We start from the raw sequence: 10,123 nt of genomic DNA on the forward strand, positions 1-10,123 counted from the left end.
CTCCCCACTCCTCCCCACTTCTCACTCCTCCCCATTCCTCTCACCTCCCCACTCCTCCCCATTCCTCTCACCTCCCCACTCCTCCCCACTCCTCGCTCCTCCCCACTCCTCACTCCTCCTCATTCCATTCACCTCCCCACTCCTCACTCCTCCCCATCCTCAGTTTATCCCTTAGTAGAGGGGTAGGGGTGAGGTGAGGGAGGAGACTTCTTTTCCACCCCTTCTTCCCTGCTGTCACACCAGAGATGCTACGGTAATGAGCGGCTGCTGGCGGACTCAATGAACAGGCTCCAGGAACAGATGGGAGGGCCCGGGGCTGAGCTGGCCCTACCTTGCCCACACTGGCCAGCAGCTGGAGGCCTGAGACCTGGTCATCGAGGCTCAGCCAGAACTCCGCGTTGTCATCTGCAGCAATGGCAAACTGGATTTTCCCTGGGCAGCGGGGAGAGTTTCCAGATGAGGGCAAGGAGGGCATCAGCATAAAAAGCTGGAGGCTTTTTTGAGTGTCTTAGCAATTAAATTCCCTTCAGGGCTGGATGCTGTGGCTTCCCTCTCTGTTAAGTGGGGGTCTCTACATCCTGGGAGATAGTGTGAAGATGGAAAAGACTTATATAGAGAGATGAGCTGGTTCCAGGCTACAAACCAGGGAGCGAAGCAGCAGCCTGTGGGAGTTGGACAAGACCTCAGTGTGACTCAATGTCCCCTCTCCCTGAGGCTGGACTAACAGCAAGTTAGTCCCGTCTACCCGTAGCCTTGTGTTGTGTTCTTTGGGTCCCATGCAGAACTCTAGAGCGGGAAGAAGAATGGGTTTTGGGCTGGCCTCACCGTCAGTGAAAGGGTGCAGGTAGCCAAAGATGCGGAGGCCATAGTTGGTCCATCTGGGGGACACGGCCAGCTTCCTCAGGGTTGTGCGAATCTACGCCAAGAAAGGGGAAGGAAACAGTTACCCAGAAGAGGGAAGAGGAAATCGCTCCACCCCGGGTTGGTGGGAAGACTAGGAGGGGACTATGACAGGAGGGACCAGGGCTGTGGCTTGGTGAGTGGAGTGCAGGCTCAATTTCAGCTCCCATTTGCCACTTTGTCCAGGAGACTTGTACAGTGCACAACCAGCACAACTGTACACGGTGGCCCTGGGTATACTATATTGTGAGCCAGAGAGTCTGAAACGGAAATGATGCAGAAGATGAAATTGAAAGAACCCCTAGGAAGAGAAGATGAAATTGAAAGAACCCCTAGGAAGGAAACAAGGGAACCATTATGGGCAGACAAAAAGAGAGCTCAAAAGATAAAGGAGAAAATGCGGACCAGGGCCAGGCGCAGTGGCTCAAGCCTGTAATCCCAGCCCTTTGGGAGGCCGAGACGGGCAGATCACGAGGTCAGGAGATCAAGACCATCCTGGCTAACCCGGTGAAACCCGGTCTCTACTAAAATACAAAAAACTAGCCGGGCGTGGCCGCGGCGCCTGTAGTCCCAGCTACTCTGGAGGCTGAGGCAGGAGAACGGTGTGAACCCGGGAGGCGGAGCTTGCAGTGAGCTGAGATCCAGCCACTGCACTCCAGCCTGGGCAACAGAGCGAGACTCCGTCTCAAAAAGAAAAAAAAAAGAAAATATGGACCAGAAAAGCAGCAAGGAAAGATGAAAGACAGAAGTGGGCAGAGGAGGCAGATGTGGAGGGAGGTGGGCACGGCAGCCTCAGGCACTCACGTGGGGGTACAGCGGGAAATGCAGGTTCCTCCTGAGCTGCTGGATGGAGCTGCCACACCAGTCCTCAAACACGTGCAGGTTGGCACGGCCCCGGAACTGCAGGGTGGAGGCACAAGTGGTGAGTGAGTGTGAGCACCCCATGCCTGCCCCAGCTCCTCAGCTCCAGGAGGCTGGGCAGAGAGGGGCCCGTGCTCCTCTCACTGTGCGGGTCCGGCCCACTCTATCCCATTCCTAGCCCAGCACCCAGCACTTCTTTCAGGAAGCTGGTGCTGATGTTCACCCCACGGCCTGGCCTGGAGGACAAGGTCTGCTCTGGCCGTGCCCCCACACGCACATACTCTCCCTGGTCCTCTCATGCAGGAAGGGGGCTGGTTTTCATTCCTCAGGCAAGGGGGGCAGCGGTTCTGAGAGAATAGCGGAGAGGACAGGGAACTAGGAGGAGCCTGCTGGGGTTTCAGGAGAGACTTGCTCTGCTCCCCTCCCCATCCCTGGTGCCTGAGGAGAGGAGAGCTCCACAGCTGTCTGCCTGTGAAACCTTATCCACCCAGTGGGCTCCACGCTTCTGGCTCCCCTTGGGAAGCAGCTGGGAGGCACTGCAGGAGGGAGCTGGGGCCCATCTGGGCTTGCCAGCATCTCAGTCTCCCACAGCTCTCGGAGGCCTCCAAGACTCATTCTGAGCAAACCGTTCCTGGGACAGCCTCGGGACAGTGCCGGTCGGGTCGGATCCCCTCTCCTCTGTAGGACTGGGCTTGGAGGCCCAGAGCAGAAGGCCCCCTTCCCAGAAAGGGCTAAGGCAGGATCCAGCACTCTGAGTGGGTGGCGGGCTGGAAATTTGAGAGGAGAGGGGAAGCATGGGGACTTTGTGCCAATCCTCCTGACAGTGGGCCTCGGATCATCCCATGTCCTCCCCTCCCCCAAGGCTTCTGTCCAGGGTGTGGGAGGTGGGGCCCGATGACTCCTTACTAGCAGCCTGCCCTGGCCTCCTTGCCGTGCCCACCAGATAGCAACATCTGGACTGGCCTTCGGAGCTATGAGGGGACACCCAACATAGGAAGAAGTGGTGCAAGTTCAGCAAGAGATCTGTAGGAGGGAGGACGGGCAGGCGGGGAGGGGAGTGGGGCAGGGGATCACTCCTCAACAGGAGTGCCCGCGGTCCCAGGTGTGGCTGGGAGGGTGGGCGCAGCCTCCGGGGAACACTGCCCCAGCGCTGGATCCAGAAAGACACAGGAGAGCCTGTCTCTCCCTGCCCTCCATCGGTGTGGCGCTAAGGGGGCACATTGGCCTGCTCAGTGCTAGGAATGTGGGCCTTGGGAAGCAGCCGTCACTCACAGAAACCGAAGTGGGGGGCTGGAATGGGTGGGAGCGGGAATGTGGGCTGGGTAGGTGGGTGGTGGGTTAAGGCTTCAAGGAAGGAAAGAATGGGCACATTGTGCTACTTCGGGGGAAAATCTTCAAGTCCAGTTTATAAGACTCAGCTGTCTCCTCCAAAGGCTTCCTTCTCCCCCTCCCTAGCAGATACGGATCCCAGGAGGGAGGGCAGTTGGGGAGGGCACGCCACCAGAGAAGCCTGTTGTGTTCAGCCTGGAGGCCAGAGGCCACGGGGGACTGGGCAGGGAGAGGAGGGGCAGAGGGAGGCACTGGCTGGCCGGCTCCTGCCTCAGCCTCAGGCTCTTTCTTGCCTGAGCAAGATCATCAGATGCCACAGGCGGCCCCAGGCAGACAGGGTGGGAATGTGGGAAGAGGAGCTACCTGCACTAAGCCCAGGCCCTGACGCAGCATTAGGCTAGCCCTCAAACCATGCCTCACCCACTCTCAGGCTGTAGGTGGGGGTCTCTGAGGGGCCAGTGGGCACCCTCTTCCTCCCTGGGCCTGGGATGAGAACCCCCCCGCCCCCCAAAGACTTGTGTCCCTCTGAGTTTTGGAGGCTTTGCATCTGGAGGGGATGTGGGACTCCAGCACACCAGCCCTGCCCTCTGCCCGCTCGCTCCATTGTCCAGCAGTGACTAAGGCCCAGGGAGGGGCACTGGTCACTCCAAGCGCCAGAGCATGTCTATGGCCAATGGTGGTTTTGAAACTTCCACAGTTCGAAGTACAGGAGAAGGTATCTGTTGGAACCCTGTCATTTTAAGGGTGAGGACATTGAAGCTCAGAGAGGTAAAATGACTCCCCAAGGACACACAGCAAGTAACCCTTGGGAAAGGGGAGGGCATCATGCAGGGTGTGCGTCACACAGGAATATCCACTGCCCCTGCCGGGCCCTCACTGGGCCGCCGCAGAGCCTCCAACTGATCTCAGCTTCTCCCCCACACGGAGTCCTCACTGCCTCCACAACGGTCGTTCTAAAGCTCGGATCTGACCAAGTCACTCTGCTGCTGAAAACCTCCAAAGCTTCCCAGAAGGCTTCAGCACAGAGCCTCGCCCAGCACACGGAGTCTGACCTACCTTTTCCGCCTCACCCCACACCGCTCCCTGTCACACACCTTTGCTCCACCCACACCAAGCCCCTGTCTTTGCCAGAATCGTCCTGCTGTTTCACTTCTCCATGCTTTTACAAATGCGATTTCCTGATCAGAAGGCCCATTCATTTCTGCCTTATGTGGCAAACTCCTGCTCATCCTTCAAAGTTCTTCTCAAATAGTTCTCTCTGAGGCCTGTTATGACGTCCCCAGACAGAGGGAACAGCTCCCTCCCCGGTGTTCCCTGCACATCCTAATTATTTAAATGAACAAAGGCTTGGAGGAGCTAAGCCCAGAACAGTATGTTCCTCCATTCTACAAGCACTGAGGGTCTGCTCTGCACCCCTTCAAGAAGAAAGAGAGGTGGTCCTCAAAGGAGGCAGACACGTAAACAAAAGGGTGTCACCTGCGCCAGGGGCTCTGGCAGAGGTATGAGGTTCAGAGGGGCACGAAGGCAGGAGCCGTCAGCCTCCTCCAGGAGCACTCGGAAGCCCCTCACAGGACGTGGGACCCTCTGCTTCTGCTCTACCCTCTGCTACTCAACCAGAGGCAAACTCGCAAGACCAAGCATACCTGGCTAGTGGTTCAGTTTTAACTCACGGGGCAGTGGGGCCTCCCCCAGAGGAACACAGCAGGGTGATTAGGTCACTGGTTCTTGAACACCAGGAACTCCTATGTCCTGTTCAGAGTTTCGAGGTACTCCATCTATTTTATTTTATTGTATATTTCATTTTATATTATTTTAATTTTTCATTTTATATATTTTATTTTATTTTATTTTATTTTATTTTTAAGGTCAGGGCCTCACTCCATTGCCCGGGCTGGAGTGTAGTGGCACAATCACGGTTCTCTGCAGCCTCAAACTCCTGGCCTCAAGCAATCCTTTCTCCTCAGTTGCCCAAGTAGCTGTAACTACAGGTGCACGGCACTACATCTGGCTAATTTTTTTACTTAGTAGAAATGGGGTCTCCTTATGTGGTCCAGGGTGGTCTCAAACTTCTGGCCTCAACGATCCTCTCGTCTTGGCCTCCCAAAGTGCTGGCATTACAGGTGTGAGCCACCACACCCAGCCTTGAATTGTACACTTTAAATGAATTGTACACTTTAAATTCACGGTATGTGAATTACAGTTCCATAAAGCTGTTTTTTTTTTTTAAATAAATAAATAAAAGGAAAGGCTGAGAACAGGAAGGAGTCTGTCTGTGTCACAGCTCTGTCCACAAAAGAGAGACACTGCCTTCTCAAAGCCTGTGTGAACAGCCCATGAAAACTCTGATCTCACTTGCTTTGATCTGACTTTGTACTCACCAAATTTCTTTCTTGTAACTATTTTGGGTTTTGGGAGTGGCCTGGCTGGCAGACACAGCATTTTGGTGAATGGATTTACCAATACATGAACAGACTGTCACTGGGGTTTGTTAATGAGTGTCTTGGGATCCGTGTCGGTGTGAGTAAGTTTTGAAAGAGTCACTCCATGAAGCCCAGGCCCCCAGCCATCCAGTCTGATCAGCTGGCCTCTGGTGCACCAAGTCAAACGTCTGAGGCTGCTGAGTCTCCAGAGTGACTTCTGGCCTCAGAGACCCTGGGCTGCCAGCCAAAGCCCGGGGCAGGGAAACAGTGAAAGAGGAGGCCATTGTCATCTTCCTCGTCTCCTGCCCTTGCTCACCTTTACAGCAGGGCCCTGCACTACCTCTGTGACCCTGAGCTGACCTCTCTGGGCCATTATCTGGAAGAGGGATAGCAGAACAACCTGACAGCTCCTGGACACCAGTAGATGCTCAATAAATGACCTGGATTATTAACCTGGGAACTTCCTGCTGGCCAAGGACAGGCAAAGGGATGGGAACAGAAGTCCCCACGATGTGGAGAGACCGCAAGGCTGGGCTGGAAGCCAGTTGGCACCATTATGCAGCTGTGTGACTGCTGTGTTGTTTGGCCTCTCCAGGGCCTGCCTTCCTTATTCTCCTCATTGATAAAATAAAAGGATTGGATCAGTGAATCCCTGAACATCCATGAAGACTGTAATGATGATTTTGTAAGCTATTTTTAATATTTAAAAATGGAAATCAGTCATTTACCACCAAAAGGCCCTACACACTTACTAAAATAGCCAATATTTCTTCTTCTTCTTTTTTTTTTTTTTGAGATGGGGTCTCACGCTGTCACTCAGGCTGGAGTGCAGTGGCACAATCTCGGCTCACTGCAGCCTTAACTGCTTACGCTCAAGCAATCCACCCACCTCAGCCCCCTAAGTAGCTGGGAACACAGGCGTGCATCACCACGGCAAGCTATTTTTTTATTATTATTTGTAGAGACAAGGTCTCACCATGTTGCCCAGGCTGGTCTGGAACTCCTGGGCTCAAGCAATCTTCCCACCTTGACTTCCCGAAGTTCTAGGATTCCAGGCTTGAGCCACCAGGCCCAGCCCAATTTTGATCACTATTTACTATTTGTTCACTGTTTTTGTTTCATTATATGTTTATACATGTGTTCTCAATTAGCAAAAACAAGTGGAGAAATTAGTTATTAAGGCGGGTGGATCATGAGGTCAGGAGATCAAGACCATCCTGGCTAACACAGTGAAACCCCATCTCTACTAAAACTACCAAAAAAATTAGCCGGGCGTGGTGGCGGGCACCTGTAGTCCCAGCTACTCAGGAGGCTGAGGCAGGAGAATGACATGAACCCGGGAGGCAGAGCTTGCAGTGAGCCGAGATGGCACCACTGCATCCAGCCTGGGCGACAAAGCAAGACTCCATCCCCAAAAAAAACAAACAGAAAAAGGATCCAAGCTATCCTTAAAAGGAGAGTAGGCTGGATCACCAGACCAAATGATCTGTAAGGCAAGTTCTTTTCAAAGTACTATCTCCAGGTAGGGCAGGGCATAATTACCTGGTGATGTCATCTAGAGCAGGTGCCAGCATTGTAATCCATCCTCTCCCAGGGCTTTAAAAGGAGGCAGTTTCACAGTGTGGACAACTAACATCACATTCAGTACAATACCGCCTCCTTCACTCTTGCCCCAGAACAAGTGGGTGGATTGGAAATAAAACCACCCAGGCTGAATGAAGAACTCAATCTATGAGGTACGGATAAAGACAATAAGCTAGCCAGCACCACCCAGCCGAGAAAAGTAACCTGTGTCCGCCGGGCCTCAAGACTAAAGACACTGGGTTCTAAACAAGTTGTAAAACAGGAAACTCAAATTTAAAATTTTCATCCCCAAAGCACCACGCTACTTGGAAATCTTGGCATAACGATTTATTTACTCAAGGTGATCTCATGTATGTTAATTAACTTCCGAGCCTCAGTTTCTTCACCAAAAGAAAAAGAATCTGGGGCCAAGCCTGGTAGCTCACGCCTGTGATCTCAGCACTGTGGGAGGCCAAGGCAGGAGGATCGCTTGAGGCCATGAGTTTGAGATCAGCCTGGGCAATAGAGTGGGACCCTGTCTCTACAACAAATATGTTAAACAATTAGCCAGGCAATGGTGGTACACCCCTGTAGTCCTGGCTACTCAGGAGTTCAAGGTGCAGTGAGCTATGATTGTGCCACTGTGACTGTACACTCCAGCCTGGGAAACAGAGCAAGACCCCGTCTCTAAAAAATACACAACGAAAAGAAGAAACACCATCTATCAAAGCCTATAAAAATGAAAAGTATTATGATGGCTCTGATAACTTTTATTCACATGGAACTGCTTCCTGTACCAGTTTTCCAAAGCAGAGTTTCCCAGTGCATGTTCCTTACAGCGTTTCTGTGAAACCTGGGGGCACTAGCTTCAGAGAGTACAACAGGCATTTCATGGAAAAAAGCAATTCAGTCTGAGACATGCTGAGCTAAACCAAGTTAAACAGATGGCTGCAGAGCTTCCCACACTCTTTCATATGCTAATGCACATTTCCAGGAAGGCAGGTAGTATATTACAGTTTTAAAAACGTATTTAACAATGGACTCTTTTCGTCATGGAATATCTTATGGGATTTAAGAGAGTGGCCCAAGAAAGACAGTTTGGGACGCTTATCTTGAGGACTGGGGATTGGCGTGGCCATAAAAGTCTTTTCGCTTTCGTGAGCCTTGTTTTCCCACCTATAAAGTGCGGAAAATGACACTGTTTCACAGGGCCGCAAAGCTGAGATGAGATGATCCACAAAGCCTACCACGCAGTAGGCCTTTGGCAAATGTAAGTGTTCCTTCTCTAAAGAGAGAAATCGAATCAACCTGGAATGCTTGGAGTGAAAACTTTTCATGAAACCACTAAGCTGGGTGCAGTCATGACCACCTGTAATCCCAGCTCGTCAGGAGGCTGAAGCTGGAGGAGTGCTTGAGCCCAGGAGTTGGAGACTAGCTTGGCCAACATAGTGAGACCCCTTCTCTAAAAACAGCAGCAACAAAAAACCAACTACATAAATAATTTAAAAATTTTTTAAATGCACTAGTAGAAAGTTTTCCGTGATCTCTGGAATTATCTGTAAAAATTATGTTTAGCTCTCTCTAAGAGCAGGTACAGTAGAAATTCCCTTACCTCTGACAGCCAGGGGACAGGCTTGTTCCACTTCAAGTAGCTGCTGTTACTGCTCCCACCTTGGTCAATTTCATGGTCCTAGTGGAAGAATGAAGAATGAACTTGGTAGGAACATTAGGACGAGGAACCGCGGGCAGGACAGGGTTCAGGCCCCTTGGAAGTGCCCATGGGGAAGCAGAGGGCCAGGAGGCACAGTGCCTGCTCCCAGGGGGTGTCGGCTCAGAGCATGCTGCCATGTGCCATTCACACCGTGTCCCTGGGAATACGTCTCTGTAGTTTCATCAATGCATGCTCCTCAGGTTCCTTCACGTTTCTGAATTTTCTGTCTTCCCCACATGGGAAAAAAGTTTACCCTCATTCGGCCAGGACCTCTTGAAGGCAGGGACCTTGGCTCCCTCTTCCTCCTTATCCCCCAGTTCTCTAGATTTGGGTTCCAACAAGGGGGAGCCCCTCGGGGACACCCCCAAACCCTCCCTATCGTGCAGGTCCACAGGCTCAGTTTAGCTGCAGTCCAGCTCTGGGATACATGTCTGTTCTAGGCTCAGCCTTGGGGCTCCTGACTGAATTAGACCCCAGTTTCTCTCATCTGCCTCCTTAGGGACCGTCGGCTCAAGAAACACTACAGGGAAATGTTTCACCAGAAGTCTATACATATCCCAGCTACGGGCAGGGCGGGCTGTCCATCCACCTCGTCGTCTCTGATCTCAGCAGCAAGCACAGCACAGCCCAGCCCTCACCCGAGTGAGAGGCACCACATGCCACTGGTGGTGGTGGTCACAGGCCCGGAGTGGTTCTGGCATGGGCAAACTGAACTAGGGGACAAGGGCAGACTCCAGACATCCAGGCCCAGTGGCAGCCCCAGGCTTTGAGGAGCTGGATGGACATCTCTATGGCTCAGCTAGGAGGTCCCGAGGCCAGACTAGGATTCTGGGGGCTGTTTCTCCTCTGCCTCTCCTCCCAGGGTAGCGGGGGTTACCCTTAAGGCAACTGGGCAGAGTACCTGAGGACCCTTGTTAAGGCACCGGCAGGGACAGTGGACGGGCCGGCCACCTACCTCGAGGTTCAGCCTCTGGGGATGGTAGAACTGGAGGTGTGGATCCACAGCTGGAATGTTCCTGCTGGCCAGAGCCTTGGCCAGTTCTCTCCAGCTGCCATATCCTGTGGAAGGGGAGGAGAGGAGCTCTCAGGTCAGTGTAATCTGGAAACCTCATACATCTAAAAGATTTGGAAGGTTAATGGAGGGATTCGTCTTCCCTTGTGCTTCTGACCTCTCTTCAGAGGGTTGGGGGGAAGAGGGGAGGGCTGGGGGCAGGAGATAGCTGCAGATTGGCTAAGGTCCAAAGTGCAGAGAGAGGAGATGAGCTTACATCCCATCAGCAGTCACCGCCTTCCAGAACCCAGAGAAGGAGCCAGTCCCGGTGAGCATGGACCACGGGCC

At 52.8% G+C, this 10,123-nt stretch overlaps 1 protein-coding gene across 1 annotated transcript in view; it reads right to left on the bottom strand.

Moving 5' to 3' along the window:
• Positions 1-9,847, bottom strand: part of B4GALNT3 (beta-1,4-N-acetyl-galactosaminyl transferase 3) — a 33,085-nt gene extending 23,238 nt beyond the window's left edge. The window contains exons 1-5 of the mRNA XM_011957123.1: positions 9,740-9,847; positions 8,686-8,763; positions 1,705-1,800; positions 826-916; positions 332-432 (exon numbers count right to left, since the gene is read on the bottom strand). The gene's annotated coding sequence lies outside the window, so the exon portion shown is untranslated. The remainder of the gene's footprint in view (positions 1-331; positions 433-825; positions 917-1,704; positions 1,801-8,685; positions 8,764-9,739) is intronic.
• Positions 9,848-10,123: the final 276 nt, after the last annotated feature.

Source organism: Colobus angolensis, unplaced genomic scaffold (genome assembly GCF_000951035.1).
Source record: "Colobus angolensis palliatus isolate OR3802 unplaced genomic scaffold, Cang.pa_1.0 Scaffold437, whole genome shotgun sequence".
Classification (NCBI taxonomy): domain Eukaryota; kingdom Metazoa; phylum Chordata; class Mammalia; order Primates; family Cercopithecidae; genus Colobus; species Colobus angolensis.